This window comes from Balaenoptera acutorostrata, chromosome 5 (genome assembly GCF_949987535.1).
Source record: "Balaenoptera acutorostrata chromosome 5, mBalAcu1.1, whole genome shotgun sequence".
In the NCBI taxonomy this organism is placed as follows: Eukaryota; Metazoa; Chordata; class Mammalia; order Artiodactyla; family Balaenopteridae; genus Balaenoptera; species Balaenoptera acutorostrata.
In genome coordinates, this window is record NC_080068.1 from 82370436 (window position 1) to 82397913 (window position 27478).

Genomic DNA, 27478 nt, shown 5'->3' on the forward strand with positions numbered 1-27478 from the left:
AGGGGCAACTATAAATTAGTAGGTCTATAGAAAGAACTTCTAGAGGACTTGGGGGCAAATGGACTTTGCAGTGTTTACAAAATAAATACCTGATTATGCTACTCCTTTGTTTAAAATCTTTTGGTAATTTCACAATGCTCTGAGAATAATTTCCCACATCCTTAACATCATTAGACTGTTTTAGCCTCAGATAAAATCAAATCTAACTAAATGCAGCTGAAGTGAAAAGGAGTTTATTATTGTAAAAGGAAGAAATCCACAAAAACATCTGATTCCAAAAAGCCACCATATCTTCTAGGCTGTGATCCACCCTCTGTTCTGCCATTCTCTATATGTAGATTTTATGGGATGAATTGCATCCCATAAATATATATGTTAAAGTCTTAACTCTTGGTACTTGTGAATGTGACTTCATTTGGAAAATGAGTCTTTGTAGATGTAATCAAGATAAGATGAAGTCATACTGAATGAGTGTGGGTCCTGACCCAATATAACTAGCATCCTTATAAAAAGATGAGAAGAGACACATACGCACACATAGAGGAGAATGCCACGTGAAGACACAGACGTAGGGGTACAGGGTAATCCTTTTCCTGACTCTAGGGTTAGTCCCCCAGAGCTGCCATAACAAAATACCACAGATTGGATGACTTAAAGGATATTTATTTCTCACAGTTCTGGAGGCTGGAAGTCTGAAATCACAGTGTCAGCATATTTAGTTTCTCCTGAGGTCTTTCTCCTTGGTTTGCAGATGGCCATCTCCTTGTCATTTCCTCACGTGGCCTTTTCTTTCTGCACACACTTCCCTGGTGTCTCTTCTTCTTATAAAAACATCAGTTCTATTGGATTACAGCCCCACCCTTATGACCTCATTTAATTACTGATTTAATGGTCCTATCTCCAAATACAGTCCCATTGGGGGTTAGAACTTCAACAAATGAATTTCAAGGCAGGGAATTCCATCCATAACAACTCCCCAAATAGGTTTTCTTTCGTGTTCAATTGGCCAGGGTTTAATATTATGCCTAATCCTAATCGCGGGAGAGAGAAAAGAGAATTGCATGGTTAGTTTATTCCAAATAAGATTTATCTCTTAGATCGGGAAGGGGATTAGCTATTTTAGACTCATTGAGGGTGTATATTTTAATGAAATTGGAGTTCTGCCTGCATGGAAGAAGGGAGGATAGCCTTGTAATGACAATAAACCATCATCACACAGTGTCTTCAAGGACTTTTGTAATCATGTTCCCTACTTTCTCTTTAGAATCATATATTTCCACTTCTTGCCTTGCTCTCCACACTCTAGCCAAAAAGATTTTTTTTTCTTCTTTTGAGCTCATCATACTCTTCTAATTGTAATGCTTTCATGTTGGTTGTTCCATATAATTGGAATCTTGTCCTTTATGTCCTCATATAACTCACCTATTCTTATGCTTTAGGTCTCAACTTAAGTGATATATCTTTGGAAAGGCCTGACTTTTCATATAGCACATATGTTGGTCGCATAGCAATCTGCATTTTTAAAAATGTTTATCACACATATTATTTAGATGATATTATCTTCCATACTCGACCTAAAAAAAAAATCCATAACAAGAATGTCCTTATCGGTCTTATTGATTTCTTCAACATGATTGCTTGACACTCAGTAAGTGTTTGTTGATTGGTATAATGCATACAAATGAGAAACAAGAATATTAAAAGACAATTTAGATATTGAACTTAACTCTTTGAAAATGGTTCAGTCCATTAGCTGAATTATGGAAGACAAGAAGCAAAGATTATTTACAGAAACAGATTATTTACAGAAAGTGTCACCTTTAGTAAACTAGTCATATTTGGGTAGAGATACATTTTAATGACTTAAGTACATAAAGTAACATACAAGAGTATTTTTCAATACTCTGCATCTATATTATGTTTAAATTTAGTAGATATGCCAAATTTAGATGGTTAAAATTTATTAAACTGGTCATTTATTTTCATGGAGCTAGGTAAATTATTTTAGTGAATTTGATTATTTTCTTCTCTCTTCATGTTGCAAAAACATGGTGCCAATTGTGCCACATCTTTTATGAATTCCCTGATTTTTAAATTAGACCAGGGACTTCCCTGGCAGTCCAGTGGTTAGGACTCCATGCTTCCACTGCAGAGGCACAGGTTTGATCCCTGGTCAGGGAACTAAGATCCCACAAGCTGTGCAGTGAGGCCAGATAAATAAATAAATACATAAATTAATAAATAAATAATAAATTAGACCACATTTTTTATATAAAATTAAAATCTGCAGTGTGATATATGCTAGTGAATATATAAAAATTGGTAGCATTTCAGACTAGCTAGCTTTCCGTATGCTTAATCAGATTTCATTGTTGTTGTTTCAAGATGTAAGGACATGACAGTGCATCATAAATACAATTATAAAGCATTTATAATAACCTGCTAATGTTTGAAAGATATTATTTTCTCTTGTTAGGGCAAGCAGTTTCCAAACATTCAGAGTTTAATGTAATGATCCCTAATGGATGGGACATTTTCTGGATTTAAACTTTAATTTTCAGCTGTTTCATAGAAAGAAAAGTTTATTCTTTGTTTTTCCAAGTTGTAAAAGATTCAGGAAGGTTGTCTTTCAATGATTTCTTCACCAAGGTCTTAGAAGACTTTTTACTTATGGGGACCTTCAAAGAACATAACAACAGCTAAGGTTTCAAGCCAGATTTTATGGCTTCCATGATCTTTAACTCTTGTCATAGTAGCTTAAAATGTTGAAAGAATGAAGGTGAGATGAAGCAGAGGAGACAGGTGGTACATGGGGAGAAAAGAGCACAAGGCACAAAGCTACTGCGAGAAAGTAAATGACTGAAAAAATTGCTGAGAAATTTATGTGGTGCTGCGTGAACTTTTATCTTAACTCTTAATGTGAGAAGTCATTGGCTTCAGTCGCATTGACTTTGAACTTGTAGACAGCATGTGTTCTAAATTTGTATTTATACAGTAACAACTGTATTTTCATTTTTAGTCACAAAGACACAATTTTAATGACATTTTGGGCCAAAATGAAAATAAAAACAGGCATAAAAAAGATTTATATCTGTAACTGATTGGTTTTCAGTATTTTTTGGTGGTTGGAAAAAAGCCATTTAAAAGTTGCTACAAATTTTCTATTTTTAAAAGTGAAAATGTTTGCAGCAGAATTTGTGTATTTTGAGAAAGCCCTAGGCTAGGCTAAAGTTCCACATGTTTTTGAAGAACTGTAAAGAGGTTCCAAGTGCTAAAAGTTTCATTTTTAATGTAAACAGAGTTATGTCATTACTAGAAGTACCTTTGCCCTTGCATAATTGGAGAATAACTCCCTTCCGTGTGATTGTGTTCTGTGTGCTTGTGTGTGTGTCAGTGTGTTTGTGTTTATAGTTCAAGCAAGAGTTGTTTACAGGAAATGGACCAGAGAGCTCAGGGGGCAGATCTTTCCCTGAGACTGATGTAGATTTATAAGAGAAACGGCAGGCAGTGCCAAGGTCCATTTGAGTGGAACTTAGTGCACAAATAAGCCAGATTTGGGAAATGAACTATTGACTATTATCTTTACCTTGTTTAGGATATGGGGGTCCAGCTCAAATTTTGATAAAATACTATAAGAAGAGGAGGAGCACTGACAAGAAACTAGTTCTGAGATGACAAAATGCTCCCCAGACGTCCGGGGCAGCAGCATTGTGCTGTGAGGACAAGCGAATGAGTTAACAAGAGGTCAGTAGGATTGAACTGTAGAACATGCCAGAATTCCTCATGAGTTTCCCAGAATTTGCTAGAGAAGAGAATTGAATTTAAATATTTGATTTTGTGTGGTCATTTGATGAAGTCTCTGACTATTGTTACCAAATAGACTTGGTTACCAAAGAGAACCATATATACTGGGGGTAAATGGGAGACTTATGTTTATGGCTGCCTCTTTCTCTATCTCTGTCTCTACCTCTTTAGAAAATGATCTATTTAGAGCAAACTTGTAATGATATAGATTTTTATAGAGGCATCAAATTTCAGGGCCAAAATGGAATTTAAAGACCAAATAGTCGGGCTTCCCTGGTGGCGCAGTGGTTGAGAATCTGCCTGCTAATGCAGGGGACACGGGTTCGAGCCCTGGTCTGGGAAGATCCCACATGCCGCGGAGCAACTGGGCCCGTGAGCCACAATTACTGAGCCTGCGCATCTGGAGCCTGTGCTCCGCAACAAGAGAGGCCGCGATAGTGAGAGGCCCGCGCGCCGTGATGAAGAGTGGCCCCCGCTTGCCACAACTAGAGAAAGCCCTCGCACAGAAACGAAGACCCAAGACAGCCAAAAATAAATAAAATAAATAAATTAAAAAAAAAAAAAAAAAAAAAAGACCAAATAGTCCAATCAGCTCTCTGATGTTTGATTGAATCCCTTCTCATGCTTGGTCAAGTGGTTATTTACACCCACATTGTCAGGGATCTCGTTACCTACTGAGGAAATATATTCAATCAACTGATGACACTGAATATTATACATTGACCTCAGATTTATCTTCTTGGACTTCCACCTACTTGTCCTACCACCTAGGGCCATGTAAAGACATTGTTTGATGTTATTCAAAATGACCTATCTTGACCCACTTCACTTGAATAGACTACTTATCTTGAATGTCTCAAACTATTCCTCATGGCACAGGTTACTCTCTTCATTTCTTATTTTACAACATCACACTTTTACCTGATTATTGAATTCCTCTTTTTGAATGCTGGAGCTAGCAAGACAAAAGAAATCATTCAGAAACAAAACTATGTTAACCTCATCATGGCTTTTATACTCACATTTTGATTAAAATAATGCAATATGGTGATAACCTATTCAGAAACATTTGTGATGAACAATTTGAAGGACTCTGACTCTCTTTACTCTTATGTATTTGTCAAATTTTGATTGCTATGTGCCAGGAACTGTGCTGTTTTATCTGCATTGACAATCAATTCTATGACTTTAGTATTATTATTTAAGGCTAAGTGGAGTTACATAGCTTTCTCAAATTTATACAGCTACAGCATAAGCCAGGTTTCAAAACCTAACCTTTGTTGCCAGTGGAGATAATTTGACTCTTGGTCAGTTTGTAGTTCTTTCCCATCAACCTCATGTTCAAAGTACCAGCAACCTCATGTTCAAAATTCACAAACTTGTAATGATGGTGGCAATACTATATGTTCTCTTGGTCAGGATATTTATAACAGTCTTCAGAGTCACAGAGAGTATAATATAGGCAGTAGGTAGATGAGTAATGACTTAGAGGTCATAGAAAATACAGCCTGAGCCAGACTTAGACCTCATATAAAGACACAGCAAAAACCAGACTGCCACTGGGACTTATTACAGCACCAATTCGATTGCCAGGAACTCACTGCACTTTGTCAACAATGACAGCTACTGTCTGTATTGTTTCTGTTTGTTTGTCGAGGGCTCTAGTTGATTTAGAAATCCATTTAAGTGATCTTCTAGAACACTTCACAGTACATTTTGAGAGAGTGGTACTTTTAGGAATGGGGCAGGGGTCTCATTCTCTTTGGCTCCCCCACCCCATCCCCACTTTTAGTTCAATATTATCAACATATATTTGTTTCTGTATCTATTCATACAATGAACGCTTATTTAGTGACAAATAATATCCTTAGCTAATATGCTAAATGAGTTAGTCCCTAACCTCAAGAAAATTACAGTCAACTATAGGAGAAAGACAAATGTATTTTAGGGGCACTTTTAATTACCATCAACAAATTCAGTTTTTATATTTCATTTGGTATTTCTAATGGAATTCAAGATTAAAGATGTTGCTGAACCTCAGGAATAATAGGAATTAGACACTGTCAGAGTTCAATGTCTCTTGACTTTTCTCTGCATATATGCTTTGTTTGTCTCCATTCCTCCTTCTCTCTCACTTGGTCTTCTCACTGGCTCTTCCTTCTCTCTTACTCGTTCTATCTCTCCAGTTTGTCTTATTACTTTACATAAGGGGTCACCAAAAAATTTCTGTAAAAGCTAAATAGGCAATATTTAATGCTTTGTGGACCATAAAATCTCTGTTGCAACTACTCAAGTCTGCTGTAGCATGAAAGCAACCATGGAAACTATATAAACAAATAAAGGTAGCTGTGTTCTAATGAAACTTTATTTATGGACACTGCCATTCTAATTTCATATAATTTTTACTTGACATGAAATAGTTTTTTCTTTTGATTTTCAACAATGTTCTTAGATTTTCAACAATTCAAACACGTACAAACCATTCTAGTTCACGGCGCATGCACAAATAGGCTCATGGACCATAGTCTTCCCACTCCTGCTCGGTAGAGCAAAATTTGTGGCAGCTGCCAGTTCCTGAGCCTTCTATCTTACAACTTAGATCAAAATCTTTTCTAAAATTCTTAACTAAAAATTCTTACTTTTTATGGGCCAGAGGTTCAGGCACATGTACAAAATGATCTCACTTAGAACAAACATACAAAACGGGATGTGAGTGTGTGGGTTATTAGTGGGAAATATCAGGAGAGTTTCTAGTCAAGTGGAAAGACTGCCAAGGAGAATATTGTGTCTGGTTCAAAAATGAAATAGGCTATTTCAATACAGAGACTTGGAGAGATCACAGTTAGGGTGGCACATGAAAATCATTTTTTTTTTTTTTTTTTACTGGTTGTAAACAGCCAAAAAACTAAAGACATTACCATAGAATGTGATGTATAACCAGGGAAATTACAGTGTTACCTGTTCAATAATCTGGAGTATATATTGAGATGTGGAGTATGCTAAAGATGAGACTAAAGGGAAAAGCAGAGAGCAGATTATAGCAGCTCTCTTCTGCTGCACCTAGGAGTTTGGGCTTTCTCCAAACTCATGATGGTTATGGGTTGAATTGTGTCTCCACCAAAGATGTTGAAGTCCTAACCCTCAGTACATGAATATGAACTTGTTTGGAAGTAAGGTTTTTGCAGATGATCAAGTTAAGATGAGGTCATTAAGGTGGGCCCTGATCCAGTGTGACTGGGTATACTTATAAAAAGGGAAAATTGAAACACAGAGATAGATATGTATAGAGAGAAGACAGTGTGAAGACACAGGGAGAAACAATGCATTCTATAAGCTAAGGAACATCATAGACTGCCAAAAGCTAGGAGATAGTCTTGGACCTGATTTTTCCTTACAGCTTTCAGAAGGAAACAACCCTGCCGACACCTTGATTTCAGCCTTCTAGCCTCCAGAATTGTGAAACAATAAATTTCTATTGTTTTAGCCCCGTAGTTTGTGGTAGTTTGTTGTTTGGCAGCCCCAGTAAACTAATACAGAGAGGAATAAAACAGAGGATACTATCTCTTGAATGTTTGCTTTGTATAGGTCACTGATGTTGACAACGGGAAGAGTGATATGGAGTTCCAAGTTTGAGATTAGAGACAGCTATTTAAAATACTTAAAGATAGAAAAGAAACGATTTAGCCCCAAGAATCTGGGACAGGTATCAGAGGACCAGGCAGCAGAACTCAAAATTAATCACTTCATTTTCTTCCCGTTAGAACGTGCTGGATTCTTGACTTTACTGGAAGCAGCAAGAACAGCATTACTGTCAAGCTGTGTATCAGATTCACCACACAGTCTATTATTAATTCTATAATCAAAGAAAATGTGACTATAGGAGCCTTCAATATTTGTTTGTGGTTTTCTTCACTGTTTTTGTTGTTTTGCCTTCAGGGGCTCTGCTGTTTTGGTGCCGATCTCTCTTAATTTTCTTAAAAAAATAATTGTGAACTTCAAAGTTATGAAGACAGATTTTAAAATAATACCTGTTATACACATACAATATGGATGTCAACCTTTTCCTGAAGTCTGTCCCTCTGTGTGGCACACACTGGGATTGCTTTCAAGTTAGTCTTGACTAAGTTCTAAGCACCAGAATTATGTTTACTTAATGACTGCCAACTTGAATCCGTTAATAAAATAATTCAGAAATGAACTGTATATCCTAAGGAGGTAACAGTGATTACAGCACCATCTTAAGAATTAAGAACTGAAAAATATTAAAATTGTAGACTTTCAATCTAGTTCCCAATAAATGTGTTCCTAAAAACACAAAACCTATTCATTTGTAATTATTACCTTAAAAGATAATATGGTATGTTTAAATAAAATATTTTTTGTTTTTCTAAAATAATCTATTGAGTAAGTTAGTTTCAGCTGAAATGTCAAAATTTAAGATGGAGTGCCATATCCATCTCAGTGGATGAGGGAAAGGAGATAAAGAATTGCTCTCAAAGAGTGGTCTGGCACCCACTTTCCAGCTCCAGAGAGCAAATGGAATTAATTTAGAATACTGGATAAAGCAAAGGAGTCAGGGAAGGGAAGCCTGGATGCAGAAGAATCAGAGGCAATGTATTGCTTATAAGAATAGCTATCTTAGGGCTGGGAAGGAAAGTGCATTAGGTGTCACTTGTAATCATGGGGAAATTCCTTTGCAGTTTACAATAACTAGTCTGCATATTGGTGGTCAATAATTTATGCTATCTCTTTGCATATCTTCCACAGAGAGGTAGAGTGTATTTCCCTTTCTTGTGACTTGCATTTATCAATAGAATGTGACAGAAGTGACATCTTGCAAGTAGCTTTGGGTTCAGCCCTTAAAAGACCTGTAAGTTTCTACTCTTTCTCCTTCAATCTAGTTGCAAAGAAAAATCAGGCCTTTCTTCTGGAAAAAGAGACTGTGTTGAAAGGCCCCAGAGGCTAAGGCACATGCTCTTAGAGAGAGACCAAGTGGAGGAGAATAGTGGCACCTTAGTCAACCACTGGCACTAAGGCTCCAGATATGTGAAAGCGGTCTCCTTAGAACTTTCAGCCAAGCCTGTCCAGCTTGGGTGACCTCACCTAATTCTTTGGGAATTAGATTTGCCCAGTCAACTTTGAGAATAGTAAGAAATAGCAAATCATTTTTGATTTAAGCGACTAAGGTTTGGAATGTTTTTTTATGCAGCAAATCATATTTCCTGTGCTAGGTTGAAGAAGTATGAGTAACAGCTTTCTGGCAGAGAAAGTATTAACAAAAGTGTAGATGGCTAGAATAGTGATGGATAATGCAAAAACATATTTTCTTCCTTCCAAGGGTACTTCAACAGCATGAACATTCTGACTCTTTATGCCCTCTTTACTTATTCTGCCTAAAAGGAGGTGAAATGAATTCTGTTTTAAGTGAGTGTGGCAGGAGAAACAAAGCCATTTGTAGGCTAGTTTTTCCCTTTCTTTTGCCTTGCAATGAATCCTCTGTACCCATTTTCCTCTGTTCACCCATCTCTATTACTTAAAAGGGATAATTCCCACCTGGCATGGCCTATCCTTTCTTGTATTGCTCTAAAATTGGGTGAGTACATCTATCTAATTCTGAGATTTGGTGTCAGGAGTACAACTCTCTTAAATATATAAACCATACTCTACAACATCAGCCGCATCAGTGCTATCTGAGGACAGTGAATCTGGTACTGAAGGAAGAATTAAGTTTGCGCTTCCAGCTTAATGTTTGGGCTTTGGCCAACAACTTTGTTGTATAGACTAGAAATTCGGTCCTAGATAACTGGACATTTAAGAACACTCCTATTTGGAGAATGCAATTATGGAAATCTTTGTGGGAATTCTGAGGGTAAATTGAGGTAGGCCCATTCTTTTTTTCAATTTCTCAGTCATTTAGAAGTTCTGTGGGGAAGAGGCATATCACTTATTGGGCGTTGCTTAAGGCCTGATGCTATTAACCTCAACTCTAAGAGTGATGTTTTAAAACTCATTTTATAAACAAAAGTTTTGTAACTTGATTATTAATTCTTAACTACCTAATCAAGAATGTATTTAGTTTTATAAAATATTGCTATCCCGGTATTTGAAAATGACCTGCAGTGACTAAATAAATGAGTTTTGTACCTTAACTTTGAAATGCATTTAAAATCACTCTCTTCGATTACATAGAAGGTCTTTGTTGTTTAGAAAAGTGTAAACTATGGCAAGCTACATATTATTAAAAAGCAGATAATTTTTCAAGAAAGAAAGGTTTTGTGGTATAATTGGATGCAAGCACATGGAGTAAGAATCAGAACACCTAACTCTTTTATTGATTTTTCTCTTTTCATTCCTCAATTTACTCAGCTAACCAGTATATATCTGTCTAACTCTCCAGGTGGTTGTAAACATGAAATGAATAATGAATAAGTATACAGAAAACACTTTGAAAACAATCACAAATATTAAAATATAAGGGTTTATTTAATATATTCTCACAGATATGTATTATTACGCCTTTCTGGGAGTTAGGTGTTTTTGTATACACTCTAGGCTAAGTGAAACTTTGAAAGGTTTTCTATTTGGGACCCAAGTAAACAATTACTACAGTTCCATCTGGAGTTAAAATGAAAGTTGAATCATGATCATGACCAAGTGCAATAGACCTTTCTGTAGTTGTTTTGCTGTCAGTTCAAAATTTTAAGTACTATATATATACACTCCTCTCTTAGACTTTATAGCTGCATGGTTGACCACTATTCCCTGATTAAAGTTAAAAACCACAGCACCCTTAACTAACAGGTCATAAATCATCTCATTCATAAAGGTGCAGATTACAACAGGGGTACAACCTCATCACTTTTATGGATGACTGTTTCTGATTAGGCAAAACATACAACAGGTATATTTTCTAAGCCTGACAGAAGACTCTGGCTCACAATGGTGCAGGGAACATCTATCATTTTGCCTCTCAAGCATCCATCAGGCAAAATTATTAAATCAACATGCATCATTTTGTATAATAGAACTAAAAATCACTGTTATAGAACATAATTCCTGTATTGATTTTTCCTGCTTTGAAAATAAACAACTTGGCTTCACGTTCATGGTTATGTAACAGTGGGAGATCATAATCTTGTGACAAAACTCTATATTATTGACATTATCTCTAAATGATCCCTTGATAGGATATATAAAATTTAATATACATTCAATTTAGAAAGATTCCATTCACATCACACTGACATCTATCTATTTTCTATTTATTTTACAGCCAACATTTGAATCCAAGCACAATATTTATTTCTGTGATGTTTACTTCTTGCTTAAGTCTCTCAGCAAATATAATCCTGATGAAAATCTTGATCTAATGAACAGACTTTGACACCAAATGCTTAAGGATGCATCCTGACCCCAGTAGTGTGACCTTGGACAGGATACTTGCTCTCTGATGAAGTTTACTAATCTATGAAATAGGCAGAATAATAATAATAAGGTGTAATTCATATAATATTGCCTGGAATAAATAGGTTCATACATTTAATATTCTTAAAGCATTGTCTGGTATATAGTAAGAGAAATATGATGAACATTCATTTTATAGCATTCACCGTTTCATTCATTTTTTTATTCCTTTCTTGGTTCTGTGGCTTAGAGCAACATGTTTCAATTCTCTGAGCCACTGTGTGCTAAAAAGACCTTCTGCCTTTCAGCTGTTTGGCATATTAGATAAGGCAACATTTGCAAATTATATTTTTAAATAGCATAGAAAAATATCTCTTTCATAAATGATTCAGGGCAATTTGGAAATTAACTCTTTACAAAAGTTGGAATTATGATACTATAAAAAATTTTGTTTTGCAAACATTACTTGAAAGTTGTTTTAAATTGACTATGTATTGCTCTGAGTATTTTACTTTTCCTCCTCTAATTCCATTCTTTATCCTTAATTCTTCTCTGTGCCACAGAAAGCTGGCATCTATAGACTGTGTCAGTCTGCACCTTTGCCCTATGGCTTCCTAGTGGATTTGATCTAAGTGGGGCATCAGCTGAAGAGGAGAAGTCAAAAGTGAGGGAAGTGAGAGTGTGTATAATCTTGATTCTCTCTCTACTAGGTCACAGGGAATTAAGTGTGTCTCTTTACTGAAGGCCACACCCCGGTTTGGAGGTGACCCCCTCCAAACAACTCTCACCGTTTTTGTTCTGATAACCGCTTCTTATTCTTGCCCATTTAGACCTAGAGGTAGTAAGGCTCCAGCTCTTGCCAGCCCAGGAAACTGTATTGTCCCTTCGTAGTTTTCCCAATTTCTGCTTGTGAAGACCGCCTTTATTAAACTATCTTGAATTACCCAGTTTGAGTGTGCCATCTGTTTTCTGTCTAGACCCTCACTGGTACATAAATCCAAATTTGAACTGTACAGTAAGCAGGCGTACCTGAGGCATATGAAAATGTTAAGTGCTTCAGAGAGATGAATTTTATGGTTGCTGAAATTCTTTAGTGTGTCCAGGGTGTGGTAGTTGAAGTGCTTGTTTTATGTATAATCGTTTTGAAGATGTTAGAGTGTTTGTCATCCTCAGTAATACAAGTTTTTTAGAAAGTGTTAAAAAGTATAGTGCCTTTTGGAAACATAAGGTCAGATTAGCATTCATTTGGATTTCACAAGGTAACTGAACACAGATTTGAATTGCAAAGTAGCTGTAATTTTCTTTTTAACAGACACAGTAACTCTTCTTGGCAACCAGCACTATAATTATAGACATTGTGTTCAGTACAAACTTCCATGTTTTTGACAGGCTAGAAGATGAAAAGATACACAAGGACTTCCTGTTTTTAGTCTCACTTTTTGTCTCTTCACATCTCTTTACATCTGAAACTATGACCCAAATGGGAATTACACTTCATTATTCATGACATATTGTCCTCTTTAGAGGAATAAAGAAACTATGCGTTCATGGAATAAAGCTGATGTTAGGGCTAGAATGAAATTTATTGTTTGCGTGATGATGATAACCTTTCTAAAGAATAAAATGTGCCTAGATATTGTGATATTTGTATAAGGCAAATAAATACTACTACAATATAATAATAGTAAAAGTGAAATAATTCTTAATAATAATATATAACACATCAGAGATAGTGGGAATAACAAAGCACGTCAGAAAACTCAGGAAAAATGCTAGAGCAGAAATGTAAAAATGCATTTCTGTTTGGAACGTCATTTGGGGGCTTATGATACATTAAAATGGTCACCAGAGCAATTTTTGGTTTTTCAAGCAACTCTGCCCAAATTAGGGGCAGACATATTCACACCCAAGAAAGCTTCAAACCCCAGAAACAAACCGCATATCCCCAATTTCACACCTCACCTTTCTAGCTGCTCTCATACTTATAGTGCCTCTCTACCAATTTGGTTGATAAGTGCTAATGTGTTTATAGATATCAGGGAAAGATTTTGCTTAATCTTTGGAGAATGAAAATCACACTTTTAAAATGAGTATCTCTATAAACTTCTTTTCTATTCTGACTTGAGGTGAAAATATTTATTGTAACAATTAGCTGAGTGATTAGGCAATGGTATGGATATACCAAGGAAATGAAATAAACCATAATTGTCTCAGAAAAACAATTTAAAAAAAAAAGTAGGACTTCCCTGGTGGCGCAGTGGTTGAGAATCTGCCTGCTAATGCAGAGGACACGGGTTCGAGCCCTGATCTGGGAAGATCCCACATGCTGCAGAGCAACTGGGCCCGTGAGCCACAACTACTGAGCCTGCGCGTCTGGAGCCTGTGCTCCGCAACAAGAGAGGCCGCGATAGTGAGAGGCCCGCGCACCGCGATGAAGAGTGGCCCCCGCTCGCCGCAACTAGAGAAAGCCCTCGCACAGAAACAAAGACCCAACACAGCCAAAAATAAATAAATAAATTTAGAAGCAAAAAACCAAAAAAAAAAAAAAGTAATGGGAAAATTGGTTTAGCATTTTCAAGGAGAAAGTTTAGTGGGAGGTAAAGGACGAGTCCATGACGTTCCAGACACTTGTATTTTGTGATTTATTATATAGTATGTATAATAAAAATTATTTATAGAAAACACTATTATTATTATCTCATCTTCCATCCCATCTACTTTCACACAGGGAAACAGCCTCAAGTTTTAAAGAGATAAAACAAAACCTTGCTCAGATTCATAACCTGCAACCATTGCAACTCAACACACAGTCATCTCAGGGAGTGGCTAAGTCAACTCAGGCTGCCGTAAGAGTATCCCATGGACCGGGTGGCTTAAAAGATAGAAATTCCTTTCTCACAGTTCTGGAAGTTGGGAAGTCCAAGATCAAGGTGATGGCAAGGCAGGTTTCACACTGAGGCCTCTGGGCTTGTAGGTAGCCACCATCTCACTTTGTGCTCACGTGATCTCTTCTTTGTGTGTGAGCAGAAAAAGAGAGCTCTGGTCTCTTTTCTTCTTTTTTTTTATAACTATTTTTTTATTTAATTTAATTTATTTATTTATTTATGGCTGTGTTGGGTCTTCGTTTCTGTGCGAGGGCTTTTCTCTAGTTGCGGCAAGCGGGGGCCACTCTTCATCGCGGTGCGCGGGCCTCTCACTATCGCGGCCTCTCTTGTTGCGGAGCACAGGCTCCAGACGCACAGGCTCAGTAGTTGTGGCTCACGGGCCCAGTTGCTCCGCGGCATGTGGGATCTTCCCAGACCAGGGCTCGAACCCGTGTCCCCTGCATTGGCAGGCAGATTCTCAACCACTGCGCCACCAGGGAAGCCCTCTTCTTTTTATAAGAAGAAATCTCATCAGTAATCTCATCATGGGGGCTTCACCCTTGTGCCATCCTCTAATCCTATATACCCCCTCAAGGTGTTACCTGCAAATACCACATTGGGGGTAAAGCTTCAACATGTGAATTTTGGAGGAACAGACACGTTTGGTCTATAACGGAGAGGGTACATCTTTATACCTGTTGATCCATTGGTATTCTGAATTGGGTGATAAAGGAAGTTATCCCATAGGTGATTTTCTTGCTTTTCTTTCTTCTTTCCTTTTTTCCTTCCTTCTTTCCCTGCTTCCTTCCTTCCTTCCTTCTTTGAGGTTTATACATGACTATGAATAAATATGAGTAGATGATGTGTTCCTAACCAGTTTTTTCCTTAGGAAGTATATGGCCATTCCTCATTTAATTTACAATTTGATTCACAATTACATTACTATTTTTCCAAAGAATGCAAAGAATTTATACATATTTTCATAGTGTACACTTTAACAGTATATAAAGATTTTTCAAAATAATAAAGAAAATTAAAATTTCAGCTCCAATTACCTGGCTCTCAGAACTCATCTCACTTGTTTGCAGCCTCTGGTGTAAGAGTTGTTTTTTTTTTAATGCTGGTTTTAGACATATCGTCTGATCACTTCTTTTTTTATTGTAACTTTAAGCTTGAACACATGTGCGTGTAAGTTTATTATTTTATAAGAATGTATATATTGAGAAAATTATGTAATCCCAATCCTTCCTATCATTCAGGAAATGATAAAAGTGATTTTTAAAAAAAATAGGACTGTGACTTTTAGTGATACAGGTAAAGAAAAGTATAATTGGAAAAAGGAGAACAATTAGATACAAGAATAATTTGCATTTTTAGGAGTAGACATGAAATTAATCAAAAACATTTGAAAAGAAGGTGGTAGATACAGTGGTAGATATTTGATGATTATAATTGTCAAATGTAATTTCAGAGAGCATAATTTTGAATGGAACAGACAGAGAAAGAATCCAATATTCTGCCTATAGTGTTTTATGTTTTAGTCCTAGTCTTTCTCTCAAACATCCCACCTTATTATTATGTTTTTAAGCAAATTAAATGAACAAGGCTGTTTGATTTGAATAAAGTAGCCTCTGTATGTCATATACAGTGTTGGTCTTCAGGAAGTCTAACAAGTTAAAGTCAACTCTATTGTCGTGTTTTCAGAGACTTGGTCAAGCCTTTCTTTCCACGTCAGTCTTAGAAGAAAGCCAGCATGCATTGATCATCCTCCTATTAGGATACTCAGGCATATGTCACAACCTAGTGAGATGAAGTATAGATTTGGCCAATGGCAAAAGTAAGCTGATTCATTGCATTGATTGAAATCATGATAGTTCTTCTCTCAGAGGAAGAAGTCATAAACTATTTAAGAATTGTGGTGATGTATATGACTAGATGAGGCTAAAGACAGGGCCCAACCCAATCAGTTAAATTTGTGAATAACTTGGTCTGTGGCCATATGTGACATTCTATGACATTCCTCAGAAATTATAGAATACACTACAGCCCGTACCAGACCCTACTCATAAGAAAAATGCATAATTTATTATCAAGCCATTTGGATTTAGTTGGACCCATCAAAAATCCTGATATTTTGTTTTCTCAAGCTTCCTGTTAGCCTTGATACATGAAATTACACATTGAAATGGTCCAGAGCACATATAGACTTGCAGCAGATTGAACTCAAACAGCATCATTAATCAGCATCAATAATATATGATGTTATTATACAAATGATTTTGAAAGTAACTGCTATGCAGACAAATAGAGGATGCAGTCTATTGTAGAAATCTAACATTTTGCCACCGTAGTGATTATTGAAATTTTGGGCTCATAGGTTACCTGATGCAGTGGATAGATATAGCTCCTTTGAGGGACATACAACAACCTGCTAATGAGTTTTGGTGAAACATCCCCGCTGAAAGACATCAAGTGATCTGAGAACTGAAATATCTTTTCTGTCATAGGTGTATTAGAGAGACATTGCAATAAGGATAGACCATTTCAGCAAACCTCATTAATAATATGGAAATAGATTACAGGAATATGCCACCTATATATCCTATAGGTCGCATCACATCTTTGCTTTGGGATAGGTAATAGAATCCCCAGAAAAATGGTCAATAAGTATTGATGAATAGTACAAGTTCTAAATATTCTCCATGAATTCAGTATGAAGCAAGCTGTCTGGCTGACTGATAGTCTCATAATGAAGGATGCAATGTCATTTGGAAGTCTGCTGCTATTTGCCTTGGTTGAGGAAGAAAAAGATGAAACTGCACAATGAGTAGAAATGAGGACAGTGCATCTGCTACTGAAGGAAGAATTGGGCTCTCACTTCCAGGTTAATGTTTGGGTTTTGGCCAAAAGCTTTGTTGTGTAGTCTGGAAATTGGGTCCTAGATAACTGGACATTTAAGAACACTCCCATTTGGAGAATGCAATTGTGGAAACCTTTGTGGGAATTCTGAGGATAAATTAAGGTAGACTTTTATGATGTCTACCAATTGCTAGCTCAGAAGGCAATTGTAATGCCAAGGCTGATAACCTGATTTGGTCTCTGGAGATGGCTACTTGGGAATATGAAGTCAGCAGACACAGAAGTGTTTAAGCTGTGCAGTTTTGGATAAAATGATGATATATTCCTTTGTCAATGACTGATGTTGCAAATGGGGTTAAAGATGTACAGAATGCCAGTAGAAAAGAAATCATCAAATATGATTATGGTAGACAGTTTTCAAAGAAGATATCTGATGAATCATACCTGCCAGTATTTAGCCCTCATACGGTCTTCTCGCACCTTGAAAGTGGACTGACCTGTGACTCATGTTGACCAATAGACTATAGAGGGAGTCACTGCACCAGTTACACCTCTAGACTTCAAGATGACAGGTAGCTTCTGCTTCCTCTCTCTTGGAATGCTCACTTTCATAAGCTTTGAAATAATATGTAAGAGGTATAACTACTGTGCTGAAGATATGAAAAAATCCTGTAGAGAAGCCACTTGGAAAGGAGAGGTCTTGAGATTACATGAAGATGGGTAAAGTTATAACAGTCCCACCATCACAGTTGAGACTCCAGTGACTCCAGCACCAGCCACCCTCTGCCTGCAATTTTATGAGACACTCCAAGTGAAACCAGTGGAACAACCTCCCAGCACATCCCAGTGAATTCACAAAACTAGGAAAGATTAAAAAAATTAAAAAGTTATTTTAAGCTACTAAGTTTTGACATGGTTTGTTATTTAGCAATCAACAATCAAAATAATGACTCTGGATGAGATTCCCAAAGCTATATGATTTGGTAAAGAATTTATAAGTTTACTTATAGGGGTAAGTGAAAATAAAGCTTACGTAGGTAGTGAACCCAGGATGAAAAATATTTTGTAAATTGTCCTAAAAGCCTCAATTGATATAATGTCCGTGAAGACTGATGAGCTAAAAGAAAAAAAATGAATGTAGTTTTGGAGTGTGGTATGCCTCTACTAATACCTATAAAATGTATAAGTGGGATAAAGGGGAGATGGGAGAATAGTTTAACTGGTAACCAAATATTTTAAAAAGTAAGCATATATGATCACAATAAACATATTTTATTTTTTTCTAACTCATTGACTGATAGAAATGATAATGATTGGGTGAACTTGGGGAAGTAGGGGGGTAAACAGATGATTCTTTTTTCTTTCATCTACCTTCTGAAATGCCAAAAGACCTCTGGTCAAATACATCTTGTAATATTGACTTAAGAAAAGTATAGGAGGATACAGGATCCAAGGTAAATGAGAATCTGCCCAACAGCTGAGTACTAGAGCAAACATCTGTACTTCAATATCAATATTGGCTAATAAGTAATGACTAAGTGGTATTGATGGGATGCACCTAAACCAGAGAATGGGAGCTATCCATGTATTCCTGAATCTACTAATTAGGAGTAAAAGCTGAAAGAAGCCTAGATCTGATAACTTCCCTAAGCTGAGGTTGAACATACCTAACCATCATCACTGTGACCATGCACATCTCAAGGACAGAATGATTTCAAGATTTTCAGATGCTGGACTTGTTTATATGCCATTCTTATAATCTATGTTGTTACTTGTTTAATTTCTTAAAGCTAAGTAAATTTATTGCAGGAAGAATTTACTATGTCTGATAAATTTGGTTGAAAAACTGAACCCAGGATTACTGCACCTAAGAAAGTAGAATATTCTTTGCTGCTAAGAATCAGGGATTCTTGTGGCAATAGGTAAAAGGAGTCTCAAGGTTATGTGATTGTGTCAGTGCCTTACTCTGATAAGGAGGGACTTGTCTTCTCCTGCCTTTGAGCATCTAATGATGACTAATCCCTATCTTCTTTTGGGCAACGTACTGACATCCACTGCCGAAGTCTGTAACTAATCAAATTCATGGTTTTCTTTCTGTTGGCTCCAGTTCTTAGTGAGCTCACCTTGTATGATTTTTGACACTATTGGACTCAGTGCTGCAAGATCTATCATGTGTCACATTTAATAGTCCTCATTTGCTCTACTGGGAATTCCTCTTTTGCCTCATGACATCTGGGATGCAACAAAGGACTCTGCATGTTTCTAAAATGTATGAAAATTTCCAATTTTTTGTCCTTGTAACTGATAAACAATCCCCAATTGTATCTGGTTATTTCTAGCTTCTGCTGGCTTCAGAGTTTCTGCCCAGACAGGGATCTAGGACATATTTCTCACTTCCTGTTCTCTTCCTTCTAATTCTCCCTCAGATCATTTAATTATTACTTCCTGCTTGGAAGAAAATTCCCCTAAGTCCTATGGTTTTCTTTTTCAAAGTACCACTCGTTTTCTCCTTTACTTCAGACTATACTTGAATACTGAAGCTAAAGAATTCATTCATTGTACATCAAGCAAAATCAACATCTACCATGAGCCACACTTTGTTCTAGATGCTCGGGTTAGAGTTGTGAACAAGTGAGATAAGATCACTGATCTCATGCAACATATTTTAGTGAGGAAAAACAGAAAAAAGCAAAAAGTATAGAGATAAGAAAGGTGATAAATGTTAGACATACAATAAAACAATATGATTTGGGTGATAACTTAGGTTGGGTGGTCAGAATAGGTCTTAATGAGGAGGTACATTTGAGCAGAGACATGAATGAAAGAATAATAGAGCGAGACCTGCAGGGATGACAGGCCAGATCATTCAAGTGAGGAAACAGTGAGGGCAAAATCTCTTGATAAAAAATAGTTTGAAGGCCCATGAAGCAAGAGAATAAAGAATCACTGAGAGAAGAGTAGATTAGGTCAAAGAGCTCAGTAGGCAGCAAGTCATGTAGAAGTTTTTACCATGATGAAACATTTAGATTTGAGTCCATTTGCAAAGAGAAAGTTTTGGAAGATTCTAAGCAGAGATGTGACATTATCTGATTTATATTTTTCAAATATCACTCTGGGCTTGTTTGGAATTCTATGCAGAAACTGTAGCAGGGTAAAGAGAGCAAGCAAAAAGATCTGTTATGAAGCTATTGCTGAAATCTACATGAAAAATGGTGATGTATATAGAGAAAAGGATATCCAAGGAACATCTTTTTGTGGTAGGGCCTATAGGACTCACAAGTGGATTGGTTGCAATACATAAGGAAAAATAAGAAAATAAGAATGATTCTACATTTTTGGTTTGAACAAGTAGGTGGATGGTGACTCTATTTAGAGAGATGAGTAAGATTAAGAAAATAACAATTTAGGTAGGGGTGGGAGAAGAAAAGGGGGATTCTATTTTCTTTATATTAAACCTGAGATTTCCTCTTGGACATTTAGCCAGTGAAGATGTCAAGAAGTAGGTTTATTATATTAGTTTGAATCCTAATGAAAAGTTCCATGTTGGAGTTATAAACTACAAGGTACCAATAACTTTAGTACTTAAAGATCTCATAAAATAAGGTTATGTGGAAAGAGAAGGCCTAAGATTTACCTTGGAATAATACAACACTTAAAATTTGAGTTGAAGAGGAGATGGAGAAGAACAGTCGTTAGTTACTTAAGAGGAAACCAAGAAGGATGTGTTGGCATGGAAGACAAGTGAAGAAGGCGTTTAGGAAATAAGGAGTGGTCAACTGTGCAGAACACTCCTGAGAGGTAGAGTAAGATGAGGCAGTGGATATAAGTATGTTTTCTCTTTAACCTTCCAGATCCACTCTCTGTCCTTCATGTGCCTGCGTTCTATCCCAAAAGGCTGAGATGTGCAGAATAATCAAGAGTTTCCTTGATCTCCGAATTCTGTCAACTCAGGTAACTGGGATCTCCAGCATGACATCTGGAAAGAGAGAGGAGAGTAAAGTCAGGATGTTTATTCCTTACCTCATTTCTTGGAGGCTTGCTTTGTTCTGGCTATGTTCCTCTACTGGAAGACATAGCTCCTCTCCAGGGGGCCCCCTCTTCATGACTTTTTTCTTCCTGATTAGCAAATGCATTCTTCCATCATCATTCCAAGATTAGGGTCAATTACAGCTCTGCTGTTAGTCGACCTTGGGTGCTATTTTATCTCTGTGGTATTTCTAGAGTCTTCCTACATTTTGTAAATAAACCATGTATTCAACCTTCCTTGAATTATGCTAATTGTATTATGTAATCTGTTTCCTGTTGCAACTCTGAGTGTGACAGTGCATAAAAATGACATTGGATTGCAGTGTGGATGTTGCAGCAGTCCTTAACAAGAACAGTTTCATCTTATGAGGGGAGTTGAAACCTAATTAGAGTAGTGCATAGGGAAAATGATGTGAGGAATTAGAAACAGCAACAGTAGAACAAATTTTCAGGATGTTTTGCTGTAAAGGAAATAGGGCATTGGGGTGGTTCTGAAGAAGGGGGCATGTGGTAAAGAAAACATTACTGAGAATGAAAAAAACTGAAATGAATTTCAAAAATATCCTTATAGTGAGAATTTTTTCATATATGGTATCCAGTTATGTTGCCATCATATAGAAAAACACTGTGACTCTGAAGCTCTAAGAGGGATTAAGAGGATGTCCTACATGGACATTGGGGAGAGAGCATAAACTCTATTCCTTAGTTCAACTCTGCTGCTTCACCTGAGAAAAAATAGAAAACAAAGGAAGAGGAAGGGATCTTTGAGACTCTGTAATTTTCCAAGATTTTTTATGGTAGGAAAGAAAGCAGGGGTTAAGGGGAGAAGATCTGTTCACTGATTTCTCTTTTAGAAAGTTGTGTTTTGCTAAGCTGTTCAAATGTTATACATCTTTGGAACATAAGCAAAAGGATAACATGCATTTGAATAGTTCTACACACATTTTATCAAGTATTTTATAAATAATACCCTTTAGCTTTTAACATAAAATTAATTATACTTGAAAATAACAGCTAATTTCAGACTTTAAAAGTTCTCTGTTTCTTAAAATCTGTGCTTACAGCAATTTACAGTTTGTCTCATAAGGAAAGGTGTTGGTGTAAGATACATCTGTGGGAAAAATGAGAAAAATGGAATTGCTGTGAGATCAACACTGCCTGGGAAAATAGGGTCATGGAGATATAATTGCTGAGACTCACCCCTTAGGTCTCATTTATTTCCCCAGGAAAAACATAAGAAGCTTTAGAGAGGAGAGAACACATCTGAGAGTAAAGAAACTAAGCAGATCTAAAGTGTAGTTGATAAAAAAGTACAACCCCCTAAAGCTTTTTCTTTGCCAAACAATGATCAAAGAGATCCTGACCCTCTTCACAGGATCTTCTCTTGTGACTAGATCAGTTTTGTGAGATGCCTCATTAGTTCAAGAGAGCTGGAAATGGCAAGCTACTACATTTGTATTACATTCAAAGGCACCACTCATTTTTATGATATACACTTGATTCATTTGAGTAATTACATTGGTTTAGAGCACAGCAAAAATCAAGTTTTGGCAATATATTTATTTCACTAACCTATTAAATGAGGTTTTCCCTGTAAAAAAAATCATATAATAAAATAAAGTAACAAATGCAATCTATCTAGGTCAAATACTGAAGCTATAATGGTATAAAATTCTAAAGGTTGGCCAACAAAGTTTTTAATAATATATTCATATATCTCCAAGATGATGAGAGGCTAGAATTTGAAAAAAGTATTGGAAAACTTCCAAAATTATATTCTGTTCTACAAATATTAAGGTATTATTATTTATAAATATGTATTTAAGTTGGCTTTAATTATTTGTCCAATGGTTGTGGCTTCCTTTTGAACCTACAATAACAAAAAATCAGAACAAAGAGTTCATAATAATGTAGTTTTAAAAATGTGTGTCAGTTGTCAATTATGTTGTGACCTCTGATAGGCTTGCTGACCATAACAAATATTCAACAACAGTAATATTTGCTTAAAAAGGCAGAGTAGTATTCCAGCTTAGTAGGCTTATTTATTTCCTTTCCAAGGGGAAGGCACAATAATGATAGGATAGCAATGATCACTGCACACAGGAAACTGCAGTTTTATAACAAGCAGAAGCACACAGATAAGCATAAAAGGCAAAATGCAATATATCAAAGTTAACTGATTAGAATTAATATTAATTAATATTAAAACCTCATTACCCTAAACTCATCATTCTGTTAGGGTCTGAGGAAAATCAGTGGTTGGTATCTCTGTTTACTTCACTTAAGTTCAAAATCTGTTAAGAAAAAAAAAGGTTATGGCAGATAAAAATCAAAGTAGAATATTTATTACCAATAAAGCTGATACTAAAGAATGTAAATTAGGTGTACTATAACAGTGTTTTAACACTGAACTTCAGTGTTAGACCTGCCCATCTACTAGGATAGAAGATCTGTGCACCACATGTTTGTGTTCCTCCAGGACAATCAAACAAACTTCACAATCATATTTTTAAAAAGTTGTTCAAGGTACTTATTGTAATTTTTTTGTTTTCCTCAGGCTTTCTAAATTACAGCCAATATCTCTCCTCTCCTTTCTTTTTTTTGACAAAACACTTCAAAATTTCCCTATGGGTATGGTGTGTGCATGCACTTGTATCGCGTATTTGTGCATGTGTATGTGTATGTGTCAAAGTCCACCTTATCAACAACAAAATATTTTTTAAAATTGTGGTTAGATTTGATAGACAGTAGAAAATATTAAAGTTTTTGGACAAATATCAATTTAAGATTAAAAATTTATGATTACAAACTGAAATTGTGAAAGTGATCATGTTTTAGAACTTCCGCCTTTCACTACAACTACATTTCATTAAGTGAAGGCATTAAAGGGCAGCATTTATAAAAGTTAAAGCAAGTGGCTCATCCACAGCTGACTCTCAGTAAATGACAGTTCCCCTTCTCCCTTCACTTCCTTACTCTGGACCCTTGGAGGGAAAGGATGTGAATTCTGAATTTCTAGTCGAATTTTATAATCAAGTAGAATTGGTAGTTTCTGAAATTATCGCCATTGATTTTTTTGTATCATTTAAAAATAGAATTGTGAAGTGTTATGAGAAGAAATAGGCCTGTTATAATTTGGGAACAGGGACAGGAAAACCACAGTTTTCCAAAATTTCTTTGTGCTTTTCAGAATTCACCAAGTCAACATATTTGTTCTTGATGTTATCACTACACTTTCAGTTTCATTTTTCAATTTTACGGTCCTTTTGAAAGAAAGTCTGTAGCATAAGCTTTATAAATGTTTAAGCTGCTGCCAGATAGAGTAGAAATCTGAAGCCAAGTGGAAAGAAGGAAACGTATTTGAGGAAAAAAGACAAAACATTAGGAAAACCTCAAACAGTGTCTGGAGAACTTTGTAGGAAAATAAATGTGTTGACAGACAAAATCATCTACTTTGGAGCTAATTTTAAAATACCCAAAAGCTGAAAAAGTACACAAAAATTCTTGCATGTTCCATTGTAATAATTTGTTTATAGGACTAGTATTAATATAATCAAATTCCCTTCTATAGGTTTGGGCTTAGAACTAGGATCTTAGTAAGAATAGATAGCGTTAAACAGCTAGTATAAACCTGTTTATTCTATTTATTCTAAAAATAAATTGTGATTACTCATAAAGCACATATTTAATAATTATAGCAATAATAAAAAGTTCAAAATACTTCTAAGTAGTAGGTATGATAGTAAGTGCTGCAGAATTATCCTCTCATGTAGTCATCCTCATGAAGTAGATCTTATTATTCATACTTTATGTATGAAGGAATTGACATTTACAGAAGTGAAGTGACGTCAGATTCACAAAGCTAACAACCAACAGAACGAGGACTCTTAGCCAAGTCTGTTCTACCCCAAAGTCGATGATCCTAACCACAAAAAACACAATTATTATTATCATCACTTGGTGCAGTAGGCAGACTTTAGAGAGAGCCCCATGATACCTGTTCCTGGGTGTTCATGCCTGGTATAATCTCTTCCCCCTGAGTGTGGGAAGACCTCTGAGTTGCTTTGAGACAATAGAGTGCAGGAAAAGTGAAGAACTTTTGCAAATATAATTACAACCCAAATCAGACTCTCTGTGCAGGTTTGGTGAAATAAGAGGCCATGTAGGGAAAGCCCATGTGGCAAGGAACTGTGGGCAGGCTCTACAAACAGTGGGCAGCCTCCAGGAACTGTGGGAAGACTCTAGGACCTGAACCAGGTTCTAGGAATTGTGGGCAGGCTCTAGGAACTGCGGAAAGGCTCTAGAAACTGTTGGAAGCATCTAGGAACTGTGGACAGGCTCTAGGAACTGTGAGAAGACTCTATAAACTGTGAGCAGGCTCTATAAACTGTGGGCAGGCTCTAGAAACTGTGTGCAGGCTCCAGAAACTGTGGGCAGGCTCCAGAAAATGTGGGCAGGCTCTAGAAACAGTGAGCAGGCTCTAGAAACTGTGAGCAGGCTCTAGAAACTGTGGGCAGGATCTAGAAACTGTGAGCAGGCTCTAGAAACAGTGGGCAGGATCTAGAAAATGCGGGCAGGCTCTAGAAACGGTGAACAGGCACTAGAAAATGTGGGCAGGCACTAGAATCTGTGGGCAGGCTCTAGAAACTGTGGGAAGCCTCTAGAAACTGTGGGCAGGATCTAGAAAATGTGGACAAGTTCTAGAAACTGTGGGCAGGCTCTAGAAACTGTTCGCAGGCTCCAGAAACAGTGGACAGTCTCCAGAAACTGTGGGCAGGCTCTAGAAACTATGGGAAGGATTCAGAAACTGGGGGCAGGCTCTAGAAACTGTGGGCAGGCTCTACAAACTGTGAGAAGGCTCTAGAAACTGTGGGCGGGCTCTAGAAACTGTGGGTAGGCTTTAGAAACTGTAAGCAGTCTCTAGAAACTGTGGGGAGGATCTAAAAAATGTGGGCATGCTCTAGAAACTGTGGGCAGTCTCTAGAAAATGTGAGCAGGATCTAGAAACTGTGAGCAGGCTCTAGAAAACGTGGGCAGGCTCCAGAAACGGTGGGCAGGGTCTAGAAACTGTGGGGAGGCTCTAGAAACTGTGGGGGAGCCTCTAGAAACTGTGGGAAGGATCTAGAAACAGTGAGCAGGCTCTACAAACTGTGAATAGGCTCTAGAAACTGTGGGAATCCTCTAGAAATTGTGAGCAGGCTCTAGAAACTGTGAGCAGGGTCTAGAAACAGTGAGCAGGCTCCAGAAACTGTGGGTAGGCTCTAGAAACTGTGAGCAGGCTCTAGAAAATTTGGGGAGGCTCTAGAAACTGTGGGAAGCCTCTAGAATCTGTGGACAGGCTCTAGAAACTGTGAGCAGACTCTAGAAACTGTGAGCAGGCTCTAGAAACTGTGGGAAGGCTCTAGAATCTGTGAGCAGGATCTAGAAACAGTGAGCAGGCTCTAGAAACTGTGAGAAGGCTCTAGAAACTGTGGGCATGATCTAGAAACGGTCGGCAGGCTCTAGAAACTGTGGGCAGGATCTAGAAGATGTGGGGAGGCTCTAGAAACTGTGAACACGGTCTAGAAACTGACGGCAGGCTCTAGAAACTGTGGGCAGGCTCTAGAATCTCTGGGAAGGCTCTAGAAACTGTGAGGAGGCTCTAGAAAGTGTGAAAAGGCTCTAGAAACTGGGAGAAAGTTCTAGAAACTGTGGGTGGGCTCCAGAAACTGTGGGGAGCCTCTAGAAACTGTGGGAAGGATCTAGAAACTGTGAGCAGGCTCTAGAAACTGTGCGCAGGCTCCAGAAACTGTGGGCAGGCTCTAGAATATGTGAGCAGGCTCTAGAAACTGTGAGGAACCTCTAGAAACTCTGGGGAGCCTCTAGAATCTGTGAGAAGGATCTAGAAACTGTGAGCAGGCTCTAGAAACTGTGGGGAGCCTCTAGAAACTGTGGGGAGCCTCTAGAATCTGTGAGAAGGATCTAGAAACTGTGAGCAGGCTCTAGAAACTGTGGGAATCCTCTAGAAACTGTGGGAATCCTCGAGAAACTGTGAACAGGCTCTAGAAATTGTGGGAGGCTCTAGAAACTGTGGGCAGGCTCTAGAAACTGTGGGGAGGCTATAGAAACTGTGGGCAGGCTCTAGAAACTGTGGCAAGCCTCTAGAAACTGTGGGTAGCATCTAGACAATGTGGGCTGGCTCTAGAAACTGTGGGCAGGCTCAAGAAACTGTGAGCAGGCTCTAGAAACTGTGCTTAGGCTCCAGAAACGGTGGGCAGCCTTTAGAAACAGTGAGCAGGCTCTAGAAACAGTGGGGAGGCTCTAGAAACTGTGGGGAACCTCTAGAATCTGTGAAAAGGATCTAGAAACTGTGAGCAGGCTTTAGAAACTGTGAGCAGGCTCTAGAAACTGTGGCAGGATCTAGAAACTGTGAGCAGGCGCTAGAAACTATGGGAAGGTTGTAGAAACTGCAGACATGCTCTAGCAACTGGGAATCCTCTAAAACCTGTGAGCAGGCTCTAGAAACTGTGGGAAGCCTCTAG